Source organism: Chionomys nivalis, chromosome 12 (genome assembly GCF_950005125.1).
Source record: "Chionomys nivalis chromosome 12, mChiNiv1.1, whole genome shotgun sequence".
NCBI lineage: Eukaryota > Metazoa > Chordata > Mammalia > Rodentia > Cricetidae > Chionomys > Chionomys nivalis.
The window spans coordinates 13,034,532-13,052,628 of NC_080097.1; positions in this window are offsets into that span (position 1 = coordinate 13,034,532).

Below are 18,097 nucleotides of genomic sequence, written 5' to 3' on the forward strand. Positions count from 1 at the left end.
CCTTTTTCCTATCATCCTAATAATGTTATGCATTTTCATTGAATTCATGAACATCTTAATCTTCATTTCTTATTTGTTTGTTTGTTGAGACAGGGTTTCTCTGTTTACCTTTAATGTCTGTTCTGGAACTTACTTTGTAGACCAGGCTGGGCTCAAACTCACAGATACCCATCTGCCTCTGCCTCCCAAGTGCTGGGATTAATGGTATGTGCCATCACTGCCCAGATTTAGCTTTATTTTTTATTTTTGTCTTGACCCAATTTTCAACTGAATGAGAGTTGTTCTGTTTTTGTGAGTTTGTAAGCTTTCTATTGTTCCTGTTGCTGCTGTTATCCAGCTTTAATGCATGGGCTCTGATAGAATGAAGAAAGTTACTTAAATTTTCTTGTATCTGTTGCGACTTCCTTTTTAATGAATTATATGTTCATTTTTGAAAGAAGCTCCAGGAAGTGCTGGGAAGATTTATTATTTTGTGTTGGAGAGAAATGTTCTGTAAATATCTGTTAGGTTTTTTTGTTTGCTTGTTTATTCTTCTCACACTTTCCCCATTTTTAAAGTATATTTAGCTTTAATATTTCTCTGTTTTTTTCTGAATGATTTGTCCATTGGTGAGAATGGGATGTTGAAGTCTCCCGCAAATAGTGTGTGAAGGTCAATATGTGAATTTAAGCTGTAGTGAGGTTTATAAGAATGGGTAAACTTGTGCTTGGTATACTAAGCAGAGAGCTGCTTATTGGTTCCTGTAGCCCAGAACCGAAATAATCACACAGAAACTATATTAATTAAATCACTGCTTGGTCCCTTAGCTCTAGCTTCTTATTGGCTAACTTATATCTTAATTTAAGCCATCTCCATTAATCTGTGTATTGTCAGGTACAATAAGGTAAGGTGTGGCTTACCAGGTAAAGTTCCCAGCATCTGTCTTCAGAGGGCTACATGGCTTCTCTCTGACTCTGCCCTTCTTTCTCCCAGCATTCTGTTTAGATTTCCCCTCCTAGCTCTGTTTTATTATAGCTTGGTTATAGACCCTAAGCAGTTCCTTTATTAAGCCATGATTCACAACATACAATGGGGAATCCTACATCACCTTATCTCTTCTGATTCATTCCATTTTGATTTGGTTTGAAGTATATTTTTTGTATATTGAAATGATTACTCTAGTTCACTTCTTAAGTCCCTTTTACCCTGAAGTAATGTCTGTCTGTCCCTGACGTTGAGTTGTGTTTGTTGGAAGTAGCATAAGAATGGATCTTATTTTAGCAGTCTTTTTATCTGTGTTATGCTTTTGAAGAATTGAAGCTGCTGATATTGAGAGACACCAATAAACATTGATTGTTGGTTACTGATATCAAGTTGTTGGTGGTGGTATTAGTGTGTGAGTGTGTTGTGTGTTTCCCTTCTTTTGGTGCTGTTGGCTTAAGATTACTTGTTTTATGTTCTTTTGTGGGTATCATTAACCTCACAGGATTGTGATGTGGGATTCCCCTATGTATGTTGTGAAAACCATTAGTTAATAAAGAAACTGTCTTGGGGATGCACAGGGAATAGAGGTAAGCAAGGAAAATTAAACTGAATGCTGGGAGAAAGAAGGAAGAGTCAGAGAGAAGTCATGTAGCCCTGCCACAGCCAGATGGAAATTTAGCCGTTAAGCCACAGCCACATGGTGATACACGGATTAATATTGAAGGAGAACAAGGAGAAGAATGTGGGAGGTTTTGTTTTGTTTTTTTTGTTTTTTTTTTTTTTTTGATACAGGGTTCTCTATGTAGCTTTGCAGCATGTACTGGAAACCACTCTTTATACCTTGATTGCCTTAAACTCACAGAGATCTGCCTTCCTTCCCCTCCTGAGTACTGAGATTAAAGTGTACTTAACACCACCTGGCAATGGGATGTTTTCTACTAAGGAAACATAAGAGAAAAATATTGTATTTATAAATAGTCTCAAATACAAAATCAAACAGTAAAATTAAGATTATAATAGAAAAATTAATAAGTAAAAATAGCCCCATATTAGAATCAAAATAATTAAATTTTAGCCTAAATAATCTATTCAAATTCCTCTCGAACTGAGTTAACTATATTGTTTGAATTTTTATTAGCTATTCTGCACATAAGGTTCCATTTCTCATGAAAGTCTAAAATGAGTTAACATTAAGGATAATGACAGGTGATGATAATATCATTGCTTATTGACAGTTTTAATTTAAACAAGCTCTTGGTAATAAATGTTATGTGTTATAATATATTATAAATGTGTGTGTATGCAAGGTATATATATATATATATATATGCATGGGTATTTGTTTATCAAAAAACTTGTTTACTGTTCTGTCTCATATATGTATTTATCTACTTGAAGTGCTTTATAAAACACATTTGTTTCTTTTAGATGTTAATAATTTAAGTGACTTTAATTATAATGGCATTTTTACAACAAATGTCTTAAGATATGCACTTTAGACCTTTATAAACAACAGAATCATAACAGTCCTTGAGGTATAAGATATTTATTACCTCTCCTTTATGAAATCACAATGCTAAATGACAAGCATGCCCTATACAATGAAAACATATATCTACAGTGAAATTTTTAATTGAATTAGTTCATGGTTCCAAATAAACTATTTCTTTTGAAATATGGTAGCAATTACTCTGGTACACCATGCCTAATATATCAGCAAACCGTCCAGTGGGAGAGTAAGTAACATGATGCTGAAAGGATTTAATTATTTTCATTTAATGACAGTAGTTCAAAGAGACCCTATGGAATCTATCCCTGGTATCTCTGCCAGCTTATATATTGGTTTAAAATGAACACTCTGTGAGCATGAAAGCTTTTGAGTTAAATGTTTCCAGTAGTGTTGAGTTAGACAGCTGAAATTAAGGATCTGCACCTTGACATATGTGAATCGATCACAGAGGGAACATAGCTTTGGCCCATCAAGAGTGTGTTTTCACAGTTCTTTGGTACAAAATATGATATTGGGGTCAAGGGTAATTATATATTCAAGGGAATAAGACCTCTGCTTGCTCTAAATTTTAGGATTTCTTTTACTTTAATATCCACCTGAGAATTATCATTACTTTTTCTGTGTGATGTGTGAACTGGCAGACTTATCTTTCTAAACTTTTCTGTAAAAACGTTACTGCAGCCCATTATGAAATATGGTACTTTTGAAAATGTTTGTGCTATGGCACGGACCCCAGCTTGCCAAATCTCTTGTCATAGTATTAATTAGTAATTTGGAATCAAGTTACAATTTGAATTTTGAGTGTACTAACTTATCATTGAGGAGAACAAAAATGTTTTATTATTTTAAAATCATAAGGTAATATTTATCTTTAAAATTATATTTCCATTTTTATTGAAAATATTTTCCCAATATTGTGGTTTCTCCCCTCCTCTTCTGCTCTCAGGTCCTCCCCACCTCTGTCTTCTCTGAATTCACTCTCCATTTTCTCTCGTTAGAAAAGAACAGGCTCCTAAGAGATAAAAACAAGGGACAATAAAATAAAATATAACAAGATAAGACAAAAATCAGCATATCAAAATTGGGCAAAGCAAACCAGCAAATTGAAAAGTGCCCCAAGGAAAGACAGAAAAATCAGAGGTCTACTCGATTATACCCATAGAAGTCGCATAAGAGCACAGAAGTGAATGCCATAATATAAACATAGAGGGGAGGAAGATCTTTGTCGGCCCAGTGCTTGCTGCTGCACCCTCTGTGAATTCATGTGAGCTCTGCTTGATTGACTTAGAGGGCCTTGTTCTCCCAGGGTCCTCTAAGGTCTCCCATTCTGACACTCTCTCAGTCTTTTCTCCTGCAGTCTTCCCTGAGCACTGAGGAGAGGGATGCTTTTGTTGAGTGCACTGTCTCCCATTCAGTGTGCTGTTCCAAGGACTCTCGGTCTCTCTATGTGTAATGTCTGCTGTGAGTCTCTGCTTAATCAAATATTATTTTTAATTTTGTGCACAGGTGTGTATGTGTGTTTGTTTGTGCTTTTTATACGATAGCAAGGAAAGTTACTTGCAAATGCCAATGACCAGATTTCTAATGAAGTAGGAGTTACAGACATATGTGACCTTTCTATTTGTGGGTGCTCAGAACCAACCCCGGTGCTTCTCTAAAAGCACCACGGTTACTTAAGCACTGACCCATCTCTTTAGTCCAAATTATAGCTTTGAAATGTAGTGATATCAACTCAAGACACAGACATTCAGTGAGTTAATAGAATTTTCTAAATAACACCCATAATTACTCTTATTTATATATTTTGGACTTGTATTAATCTATATATAAATGTGAGACATTACTATTCAAAATTAATTGAAATATATTTGCATCTAATTATTATGGATAGATTATATTTGTGAATTTATTCATTAAAAAATATTATGCTGTTTTAGATAGGAACACTAAATCAAATTGGACACATATATTAGATTTTTCTCTGCCCAGCAAATATTGAATTGTGCCATGTGCATATTATATTAAATGTTTTATAAGTAACTTGTTAAACTAAAATTTACATTTAATTGTTCTTCAGATACTAGAGAATTGATATCCACACTACATTTTTTAGAGAAATGAAAGCAATAAAATAATTGGATTTCACTGACAGAAAAATAGAGTAAGTCTAAGTCCTATTTTTATCTTTTTTTAGGTTACATTTTTCAGTTTTTGAGATTTATAATAAAATTGCATATTATATATCTATATTCATCTCTTCAAAGTATTTAATATACTTATCTCTTCGTTTCTTTCAAAGGTATGCTCTCTTTTTTTATTTGTATACACATATTTACACCCACATGCACAGAAACACACATACACAGGAAAGGTTATTTCTATACTCTCAGCATGTATTTGAGAGACAAGCATGTATTTGAGAGACAAGCACTATAGTTACTATACTTGGTTATCCAGTATGAAAGATTATCTCTGAAAACATAAATACATAAAGTAGCATTATACAGACTGAGCAGACAAATTGTGTGCTGAAATATATGTACGTGTAGACATAAACATACAGATAAGCATATGTACATATAATCATATATACATAAGACTGACCATTGCTGAAGAAAGGTGACATGAGTTTGAAAAGGAACAAAGTGAGTTATATGGGAAGTGTTCTAGGAAGACCCACGTGTTTGGCCCGGTTGCCAGGCTAGCTTAGACTCAAAATAATCACACAGAAACTGATTTAATTAGAACACTGCTATGCCCATTAGCTCTAACTTTTTATTGGCTAACTCTTACATATTAATTTAACCCGTCTCCATTAATCTGTGTATCACCACGAGGTTGTGGCCTATCAGCAAAGTTTTTACATTTCTCCAGTGGCAGATCCATAACATCTCTCTCACTTCATCCTTCTTTCTCCCAGCATTTAGTTTACTCCTCCCCACCTACCTAAGTTCTGCTCTATCAACAGGTTAAGGCAGTGATTTTCATTAATGAATAAAAAACTTTCTATATTGATACTGTTGTTTGATTACAGAAAATGCCCATTTTTTATCAAAACTACCTTTAGTGTTTATAGATAGGAAATGTATAATGCAAAAATTAATTGTTTTAATAATTATTTTAAATTATGTATATATGTCTGTGTTTGAGGGTATATGGCAATAATATTGATGGTTTCTGAATCTCCATAGAATTATAAAAGTTATAGGAGATGAGCCATCAGATGTGGGTTCAAGTAACTAATTTCAGGTTCTCTTAAAAAGAATTATGAATTCTTGACCACTGAGCTATCTTTATTTTTACATTTGCTCTTACAATAAATTGCACATGCTTATATTTACATGACTTTCTAATATATTTAATGTTGCAATGATTTTCAAGTAAAAGGAATTTTAATAAGGCACACATAATATCCAAGGACATAATAATGGCCCCTAATGATTTATTTGATGGTATAAAATTATTGACAATGTTTTAATTTCTTTGATGGATATAGTAATAATAAAGAGACTGATAATCTTATTATATTATTTAGGCAGCAAGCAGGAATATTTTTCTGTACAAAATTTTAAAATATATTTTATAATATATTTGTTCAACTTTTCATGAGTAAACAGAGAAGAATTAATTTTTTACTTCCATGCTAAGTACATATTCTGTCTACATTTTATGATATATTTGGTATATAATAATAAAGTTTGGAAGAAAAACAGTACATGTTGCATATAAAATGTCTTAGAAAAATAAATATACAATTGCTACATGTATATTTCACCTTTATTGTTTATGTTTAATAATTTTTCTTTGAAACATGTGAGGCATCAGAGTTAATACTAACATACCTGTCAGGATATTAACCAACATGCTACATAAATAAAACTAATTTTCATGTAATTTGTCAGGATATAAATGCTTTGCCTGTGTTAACTTTGACTTTACACAATCATGTTTCATCTTGGATATTTTGTCAATATAAGAATAATTGGTTCCTGAGACATAGAAATGTTAATTTATTCATTTATCTGTGGCCTAACAATTAGATTATATCAATGTTTGAGACAGGAATTCGCTCCTCTAGTATACAGATTCACTTCCTGTATAAAGAATGTATAACTTTTAATGGATATGCATTGATTTTTTTACCAGACAATACTAATTTCCCTAGTTGACTCTAGGAAAAGAAAAACATATAGATGTATATACATAATTAAAAATATTTATTAAAAACAACTAAATAATTTCATTGTAAATTTCTTATCTAAAATCACTAAAGACAATTTTGACAGATATTGTACACTGTCTGTGATCAAAGACAGTATCAATATAAAAATCTGTGGAAAACAATTCAAATAAGAGAAAATATCTATATTATATATTTTATAATTTTAAATAACCTTTTAGTAAATAAATAAATTCACTCATGTACTAACAGAAAACAACATGTTATTTATGTGGGAAGTTATTACTATAAGCATAAAAGTTGATTATATGCATTTGTCACGAATATTGGAGAGAGGTGCAGAATTCGCCTGAGTACTCACTATTTACGTTCCCAGACACATAGAGTTAATTCGCACTATTTCTCCTCATTCTTTAAGGGGGTATGACTTTATGGTTAGTTTAAATCTAAGAGAAAATGACAAGCTTACCTATCTAAAGAAGTCAATTGGAATAGACAGCCTTCCATGCATGATACTGGAAATTTATTTAAGGAAATACTCTATACTAGAATCAATCCATGGTTTCTAAGAGACATATATAACTTCCTTAAAAAGAAACCAGATCACTGTAATTAAACAACTTTTCCTACTATATAAAATGAACTAAAAATGGATCGCTTTTATAAAGATTTTTAGTTCATCATCATCACAATAGTTTTCAATAAAGTACTCAAACATCAGTGTGTTTTACTATTTAGAATGATTTTGTTAATGTCCGTTTCGTAGCACTTAATCTGAGATTTAGTTCAGTAGATGGTACTTGACAATACCTTGTGTCTGGTGCAATCAGATGCAGACAGAGGAAATGACATTGCTGTAGTCTAGGTGCATTCGTCACTCCTGGAACTACAAAGATGCATTAGTAGTTAAGAAGACTGGCTGCTTTTCAAAGGACCCTGGTTCAATATCCATCATGCACATGACAAGTCAACACTGCTTGAAACTACAGTTCTTGAGATACTTCATGCTCATCTAGCCTCCGCAGACATTAATACACACATGGTATACAGGCATACATGGAGGCCAAAAATCTTTCCACATAAAATAATAATATTTTTGTCAAAGAATGGAATAGGAAAAGACTGCTCATTAGTTAGTGACAAAAATGAGAAAGGTGCATAGATTCTACTTTACAAAGTAAAACTTCTAACACAAAATTATAAATAAGCAGAATTAATAAAATGTAGTTAGGTATAAAAAACCACTTCAGCAAAGAAAAATATTCTATAAGAATAGCTTATAAGCCTCAGGCAAGAACCTCACATTATTAGTTTGCTAAACATAAATAATATTCAAATCAGTACAAATGGCTTACTACTATACCTGTAGCTCAACACAATCTTAAACCCTTTTGAGAAAAGCTTTTTCTTGCAGTAGATAGCAATTAACATAAATATCCTAAATTTACCAGAGTACAGAGGTAAGAAATGTGGAGTGCTAATATCTTTCTGGAATGTATATGTCATAATACTCCACACCAAAGCTCTGAGGTCTTCATGAAAGTAGGGTTAGAAAGATGTTTTAATATTAAGAAGTAGTTGATAACCTCAAAAAACTAATGAACTGTTTTCCAGACAAAAGATGACAGATACACATTGAACTCTTAGTAATTTTGATAACATGCACAATAACTACAGAAGTTTAATCCAGGTAAAACCCCAGAATAGGAGGAGGGTGGACTTTCATGAAATCCCAGTACTAGCTAAGGAAACATTGTCATTTGATAGCTGCTTTGTGAGGGGGTGGGGGATATTCTTGGTTCAGTGTGGTCATACATGTATCATGACACGCTTATGGAAGTAATTAGATTGTGTCATCTCTTGCCTTCCACATTGCATTAAAATGGTTCTCTTATTTTATCCCATAACTTCAAAGCCAGACTAGAGTGTCCTTGAGCTCCTGTGAACTGGCTTATCTTTACCCCCATCTCATTGTAGTATCTTCCTAACATTTAGTGAAATACTTTACTCACCAAACCATTTTAAGGCTTCATTACTAAGTCACTTATGTATGATTTCACAGCTGAATAACCTATGAAGAACTGGGGGGAGAGGTGGAGGAAATGTGTCACTGAAGGTTAAATCTGAGGGTAAGTTTTGTTCTTGTGTCCTTTCTGTAACCCTTTGTACTTCTTGCCCTCGGTGTAGTAAGAATATTTTTCCCTGCTTTGCCTCACTGACACCCAAAGACAATAAAGCCAAGAGAAAAAAGGATGAAACAATGAAATTCTTTTATGTCTTTAAATTTGTTTTCTTAGAAATTGTTACAAAAGAAACCCGTGAGACACAGTATGTAACAAAGATTTCATAACTATTCACCTTATTAAGAATATCTGTGCTTATTCCCTTTTACATTTTCTGTAACAAATGTAGCATTTGAAAATACAGCATTTTCGTTTCTATTCAATAAATTCCCAGTGACGCTATTTTTGGGTCTTATATTGAGTGGTAAAGCAATTCCCCAATTGCTTCCAACTATATCTATCAATTTTACATTGCTTCAGCAAAATTTGGCACTAATATAGTTTCCCTTATCTGTCTCTCAGGATGGTACTCTGATCTTCTTTATATATTTTTTTCATTCATTTTACATACCATCCCGTTTCCCCTCCCTTCTCTTTTCCCATTCTCTCTCCTACCTCCATTCTATCCACCAGCCCTATCAACCCCTTCTTCATCACCATTAAGGAAAGGGCAGTCCTCCCAAGGAAGTCAATACAGCATGGCACACCAAGTTGAGGCAGGACCAAGCTCCTCCCCCTGTTTTAGGGTTAGTCAAGGCAACCCAGCTTGGGGATTGGGTTCCCAAAAGTGAGCCCAAGTGCCAGAGACAGGTCTTTATTCCACTGCTAGAGGCCCCACAAGCAGACCCAGCTACACAAGTGTCACACCCATGCAGAGGGCCTAGGTAAGTCCCGAACAGGATCTCTATTTGTGGATCCTGAGTACGTATGCTCCCAGAAATTCAGCTCAGGGCTTGGCTGTGGATCTCTAATCTGTTTCTATCAGCTACTAAATGAATGCTGTCTGATGACAATTAGGACTGTCACCAACTTGATTACAGGAGACCAGTTCAGGCACCCTCTCCAGTATTACTAGGATTCTTAGGTGGGGTCTTTGTGGATTCTTGAGAGTTTCCCTAGTACCAGGTTTCTCCCTAACCTCAAAATGTGCTCCTATCAAGATAGCTCTGTCATTATTCTCCACATTGATCCCAGCCGCAACCCATCCAAACTAATTCCTCAAGTTCCCATACCTGAAAACCTCCAATCCACCAATCTAGCCCCAGTTTGCACAGGAGACTTCTATTTCCCATTCCCAAGGCCATTTATGTGTCTCTCTTGGGGCTCTGCTTGATACCTATTTTCTCTGGCTATGAATTGCAGCCTTGTTATACTTTACTTTACAGATAATATCCATTTATGAGTGAGTACATACAATGTTTTTCTTTCTGTGTCAGGTTTACCTCAATCAGGAAGATATTTTTCTAATTCTATCCATTTGTCTTCAAATTTCATGATGTCCTTGTAATTTACCACTGAGTAATGTTTCAATGTAAAAGTGTACCACATTTTCTTTATCTATTCTTTGGTTGAGAGGCATATAGGTTGTTTTCAGGTTCTGGCTATTTTTTAAAATTGACAAATACAATTCATAATTCACTGTGGTAATTCTCATTTAGTGTAATTTTTCTTTTAGATAAGTATTAAAATTTCATTGCTTTGATTTACTTTTAAAAAAGACTTAGAAGGATTTTTACATTTATGTTATTCCTCCAAATCAATATGATTTCACTGTAATAAAATTATGAGGTTTATTTTATAATTCTAATAAATGACACTTAAGTTAGCAGTGTTTTATAGTGCTGCCACTACTTGTCATTTAACAGTACATCTAGGGATTAAATTCTTTAATATATAGCAAGTAAAAATGAGTAATCTGATCTAGAAGAAATTCATATTTTCTATAAAAGCAATTAGTTAAATCCAACAGAAAATAATTATGTAGGAAAATTTAGGTCAACAACTATTATTTATTCATTTAAAAGTTTTTGTTTTAAATATAGATTTTTTCATTATAATTCTCTACATATAAAATATTTTTAAAATAAATATTGTGACAACTTAATGTATTAGTTTTGCTGAAAAAAAAAAACAGATTTCAGAACACTCAAACAACACTATCACACTGCTAAATTAAACCTACACAAATATAAAGACTCTTGAGAAATATTCTTTAATAGAAACAGGACTTTAGATATAAATTAGTATATCACTTTCATAAAAGCACTCTACTTTGTAGTAACTGGTGATGAATATAGATACTCAAAACTGGTCAATTTATGGGCCATCTGTATCTTACATCTTTCTCCTAACATTTAGGATTAATTAAAAGTGAAACAATTAAAAGATTATGAGAAATAAATTCTAATGGTGGATGAGTATATTGAGAAGCATTTTATAGGTGTAATAGTATGTCCTGACCCTTTATGAGATGAGCCCCACCCACTCCTACCCCTTTCTGCTGAGGCAAGATTTTCATAGTGACTCTATAAATTTGCATTGAGAAATATTTGAAAGACTCTGGTCCAATAGATATGAAAATGATTTTGCATTCCATCGTGGTATCCATAACTTCTGGGCCTTATTATAAATATTACAATTTGGAATACTTAATTGATTATTGTTAAAAAAACATTGATTAATTAATTTAATTAAATTGTTACTTGCTTCCATTTTAATTGATTTTTTTTTCCTGTGGTCAATTCTGTGTATGGCTAGTTGGAAGCTATTCTCCTTCTACAAACTCCCTGACAAATTATTCAGTTTCATTATCAATCTGTCTGTAGAGATATGAGGAACGGAAATTAAATGCAAAGTTCCACCTATGATCAATAAACTATTTAAGATTGAATACTTTCAAGGAAAAGAAACTCCAGTTCTTTTTTTCAGTGGAGTATCATTGAATGAAATACTCTTCGGGGCACGTCTATGACCAGTAATAGTTGACCAACACAGAAATGGGCTCCATAACATTTTTCTTGCTTAGTATGTATGTGTATGTGTATGTGCATATGCAGACATGTGGCACACTTTTTTTGTTTTGTTTAGTCTTATTGGGTTCTATTTGTGTATATATGTATATATTCTCTCATTTATAATCTGTATATATAGGTATATCAATTATATAATTGTTTAAAAACAAATGTATGTCTACTTACACACACACACATATATATATATATGTATAAATTATTTCTTATATAAAGTGAAATACTTGTATTTTAAAGAAGAGAATAATGGCTATATTTGACCAGGCATAATAAGCAAGGCAAAGCTAATGCACTTTATGGACAAATGCTAGCTTTAATGTGGTCAAGTTATATAGGTCCTATTCTTGGTGTGATAATATACACTGAATAAATTATTATACGTAAAACCTTTTTGTTGCAGGGTAATTATCTCTTCTTCCTGTCAGAGGGAGATGTGTGGTTGACCAAGGAAACCTAATCTATTTTGAGCTTGATGCTCAGCAGGGTGTTTATGCATCCTACACAAACTGAGCAACTATAGGAGATAACCTTGCACACTAGTAACTATGCTTAAGCTGAATGAGCAATTATAGTTACACATGTACTTACCTATTCAAATATTATTTCTCCACTAGACAAACTCAAGGAACCAATTTCTTTCCTTTGCATTAATATTTAATAACATCACAGCTAACTTTAAGGTTCATTTCAAATAGAACTTGCAACCCATATCATATTTTATTTTCCCATTAGAAACACCATGAGTAATTTAAAATGTTTTGACATTCAGCACTGATGAAAATTCAATATTTTAAGCAAGTCTAAAAGTCTATAATATTGGAGGAGGGTAAAATATAATTAAAACATTTTTCAGAAAAAATAAATTAAATTAGAAAGGAAAAGTTAAATGAAGCTTATGTTAACACTTTTGGACTAGAATAAATGTCTTAAAAAATTTAGAGTTCCCATGAACTTTTCAGATAAGAAATCAATACTGATATAGTAAAAATTAAATAAATATTCTTTATTTGTGTATTTAGTTTAAGAAGACATAGATCCCATAATATACATATAAAATACTTTTTAAATAAGAAAATAATTTAGAAATTGGCATACTTCTACTACATGCCATGATTATGTTATACACACATGCATAAGCTATGCATGAGGCTATGGAGTCAGTCATTGGAGGAGAGTACCAATATCAGATTGTGTTTTTCTTTAAATCCTATAGCAGGGTTCATCTCAGAATTCTCTCTGGAATTGCTCTGTTTCCATACACAGCAATTTCTTCACAGCTATCCTGAACTGGTGACTTTCCACATATCAAGATTAATATAAAATTACTTTAAATTCTGCACATGATTACTACCCATTTTTGACAGTGAACTTTAGAAAAATGGATAGTTTTTGGCATATCATACCCAATAAAAGAGAAGTTTAGACCTCTCAATCTTATCATTAATACACCAAAAATAGATTAACTTTTGTCACTTAATATGCTTATAATTATCACATTTATTTATTTTGTTTGTTGTCATGTCCTAACATATGAATATATAAGCAAGTGATTGTGTTCTGAGGAAATTCTAGCAGCATGGAAAATTTTATTTCACCAAATTGTTTTTTATAGATTTATCTCATTTTTTGATGTTTGTGTAAGTATGATAGATGACATATAGATATCGATTGATGACAGATACATAGATATAGATAGACAAAAATAGACAGATAGACAGACAGACAATTGATAGCTAAATGATATATAAGTAGGTAGAAAGGAAGGTAGAGAGAGGATAGTTAGATTGATAGACAGATAGATGATAGATGAGGTGCGGAAGAAAATGGGAAGATATGATGAGCATTATCTGAGATAATGATATGGCTGGTAGAAAACAGCTTCATCCAGTTCTGAGCAAGAGTAGCGTGCAATTAACTCTCCAGACAGTCATTCAGTCTTATGACATTTTTAAATTCATATTAATTTTTTTCCTCATTAATGTTTAGACCTTTGCTGTTCCACCATAAACACTAAAATGATTACTGGATGGTAACTATACTTAATAAATAGTTGCCACATGTTCAATATAGCAGGAATGGGGTTTCATTATAAGGTGCTTCTAAAATACAACACAAGAACCAAATATCTTGATTCCTGTAGAAAAAGTACTAAGTACATATTGAGGGTTAATTTATATGTTGATTTTGGGTAATTTAGGCTTTCTCTACTATTTACTGACTGAAAAAATTTTGTCTTTCTTTATTCATAACTGATAAATTCACACAACCATTTTCTATCTACTCAGAATAAATTCATGAAAAAATAAATAAAATTTAATTCCTAATTTATTCTTGGTGAATAACATTTTTACAAAAACTTTAAATCACAGTACCTTAAATGAATTATAGGCAACAAACATTTGTAGAAGAAAATAACTATTACTATAAAATGTTAATTAGCTATAACCAGTAATTACCATGCAATGAAGATTGTTTGAACCCACGCAAACGGTACGTAAGTAAGTAGCCTTGTGCATGCTGTTTAGAAAAATGCTTCTGGAAGATTATGTTCTGGAAAGAAAAAATGGCACATCTATATAGGCAATTTTACGTTATTTATTTGTGAATGAACACACGGCAAATGTTCATACAGGAATGAGTCAGTTAAGCCATGTTGTTATAAATGAATTACATCTGTGTTCTGCAAAACAATATATTCATTATCTGAAAATTTTTGTTGCTTTTATTTTTTCCTTGTTAAATGCAGCAAAATAATATGATAACAACAATGGCAGAGCAAAGGGAAGTTTAAGAGATTTCTAAGCAAAAACAGGACACATTATGTTGTAAAAATAATTGCTTATCTGTTTTCTTTTTATGTTTTATTGAGTGAGGTTGATATGCAAAAAATGTAAAAGTGACAGAAATGTAAATATCTGAATTCCCCAAAATTATCCAAATTTATACTATTTATTATTTATTAACATTTTCAGTAATTTGTCAAATATAGACTATTTTTTAATTAATATTTGCCAAACTATGTTCTTATATCTGAATTTTGATTATAAATAACACATGTACTTATTTCCCAACATTTTATTATTAATATATGTCTCAAGAAAATGTCAGCTTTAGGAATTAATTTATCATAGCATGCTTTACCTACATATGGAGGCAAACAATACATTCTCATAGTATTCCAGGATTTATTATTTTAATGATTATATGTAAAATATACCAAAATATTGCTTTGCATACTGAAAGTATTAGTCTACTTATTGTGAATATTTATTTATTCTTTTTAATTGGATTACAATCCTTGTAGTGTTTTGACATAAATTACATGTGGGCTGTTTTAAATAAGACCCATATGGTAGCCCCATATGTTCATGTAATTGATTGCTTAGCATTAGGGAGTGAAAGACTTCAATAAGATTAGAAGGCTTGTGAGATGTGGCCTTGTTGGAGGAAAGGTGTCACTGAGGTGGTCTTTGAGAATACATGACAAGCCAGGGGCACACCCTTTTCTTCTCTCTGCCTAGGGATCAGAATGTATCTCTCAGATAATGCTCTTGTACGTGCCTGCCAGCCATCACACTCCCTGGTATTATGACAATGGACTAAACCTCTGAAGCTATGAACAAGCCTTCACCTAAATGCTTTCTTTCCTAGAGTTTCCTATGTTACAGCATTTCTTCATACCATTAGAACAGTAGATATGAGAGAAGTTGGTACCAGGGAAAAGGGTATTGCAGTGACAGGCTTAAATTTGCTGCTTGTTTTATGAATATGGAATACTGAGATTTTGGAAGAGAAAAGCAGTTCAATGGTTTAAGTAGGACTAAATGGACCAATCTTTTTTGTTGTTTGTTTTTTGTTTGTTTGTTTGATTACTTGTTTTTCAAGACAGGGTTTATTTGTAGCTTTGGAGCCCATCCTAGAACTAGCTCTTATAGACCAGGTGGGCCTTAAATTCACAGAGATCTGCCTACCCCTGCCTCCCGAGAGCTGGGATTAAAAATGAACCAAAATTCAAGTGGCAAAAAGACATCACTGAAGATAATTTGAATGATGTGTTGTAATTTAAGAAGTTTCAGGGAGGAAGACTATTAGTGCTATCTTAGAGAGCATTATGATGATATGTGGTCAAGAATGTGTTTCCTTTTCCCTCTTGTTCTAAAACTCTGCCCAAGGTTATGTTCAAGAGGTTTTGGATTAATGGCATTGACAGAGGAGATTCCAAGACAATTTACTATTGATTGTGTCACATGGTTAATAAAAATCTAATGATCGGTTATATGGAGTTCATTTTTAAAAGAAGTAAATGTTGCAAAGGTAAATACAAAATGTACACTTTGAGGGGACGTAGAAAAACAGAAAATATAATTGAGCTAAATCCAGGGCTCAAGGAGATAAAAAGTTCAAAGAAAAGACTGATGCTAAATGAAATCAAGGGAGTGATGACCTCATGGAAAAATCTCACCCAGCTAAGCTTTCAAATTATAGAAAAGAATTTTTAAAAATTAAGCAGTGAAGGAAACCCTCAACAACACAAAGTTTATACAAGTATAATTGAGTAAGGAAGTCAACTTCCAGCCCATCAAGCAGCAGACCTCAGCAATTTTCTCTACAAGACTCTGACTTTAGAGTCAATGATACAAGAAAGGTCTGCTGGGCTCAGAGAAGCAACATTAGCAACTGGTTGACAGAAGGAGAAGAAGTAATTATGCTCAAGGACGAAAAGAAAGAAAAAAAATGCCAGGGAGACACCAGGGTATTGCCAATCAGATACAGAGGAAGCAGAAAAATAGGGCATATAGAATAAAAGAAAGGTTAAAATACCTGAGGAAAACTATAGATAAATAGAAACAGATTAAATTAAGTATATAATTTTGTACTAGGTTTCGATTGCTCTTCTTTAGACAAAAGGGACAGTTGATGGGGAATCTTTGTCAACCAGTTATCTTTTGAGAGGCATGACCAAGTTAGGGTGTGGATTCCTCGAATCTGGAGAAAAATGATGCACAGCCCAGGTGTGCTGTCTCTGTGTGGTTCCTTTGCAGCACAGTTGAGTTTGGACTTCTCGTTCCTGTTTCTTGGGTTTTCCCTGTATAATAAATAAATGTTATATCTTTTAGCTAGCCTGGTTATTTTCCAAATTAAGCTAACTTCAACACTTCCTCCAAACTAAATGATTTTTTCTCTATTTGATATTGAAAGAAAAATATCATCCTAGAAAACTTTTAGGTTTTCTTATGTCTCTTCTTTTTTAGTTTCTTCTTTGTGAATGTGGTTGAAGATTGCTTTTGGAAGCAAGAAATCATATTTTTCACATATTGACTAGGATTTTGTAATTCTTATTTTGCTTCCTTCCTATGAAGATGTATATATAGTCTTCAAAATATTTATAAAGAATATTGGAGTAGAAGTTAAAAAATTATTTTCAAACTTTTGCTTTATGTAGCTCATAATATATAATACTAGGCAGAATTTAGAAAGGGCTGGAAATGAAAAAAATATTTATAGCCTATCTCATATGTTGCTAAAGGAATGAAGTTTAATGTATACAGAAGCTTATAGAACTAGATTTCCTGTTTTAGTTATTTAAATTTAGTGAATTTGATCTTCTTTGGTTGTGCAAAATTATAAAACTGCTATGTGTGCCAAATGTGTGACTTTAGAAAATTTCTTATTCTGTGAAAATGTTAATGTCAATACTTCTTTAAATATAAGTAAATTCAACTTTATTTATAAGAAGTAATATATTCACATTTTCACAGTTAACACAAGTTTAGTTAAGGGCAAGTAGGCAAATTCTTATTTTAGCAGGCCACTTTACCTACAACCTTTGAAATTTTAAAATTTTGTCAGTCTTGGGTTCAACTCTTAGTTATCACTCTTGTCTTTTCTACTTCAGGTTTTTCAAAAAATATATGGCTTAACCATATTTGTGTCTTCCTTAAATTTTTATAGAGCAAAATTGATTTGGTAGACAAGGCAATCACAACTATAAATAGGCAAACTCATTAAGAGGTTATTTCCTCATAAGTGATAATAAACAGACTAGAAATTGATAATACTGGAAGAAAAGAATCCTTCTTATAATGCATCAAAATAATTTTTGTAAGTTTATAAAAGAATGCCTAGTGATCTGTCTGAGCATGATGCCTCTGGATTCTGATCAATAATAAATTCTTTCAAAAATGAGTTTTAAAATTCCAATAACATTTTTTTACCAAAAAAATACTTCACTCCATAGGTAATGGGCTCAAAAAAAAATTCATGCACTAAAAATAAATTCTAGTTGCACTGACAATGGTCACACAAACTACTTATCCAAATTCAGAGGTCCCAGTTCAGTCCGATGCAGATT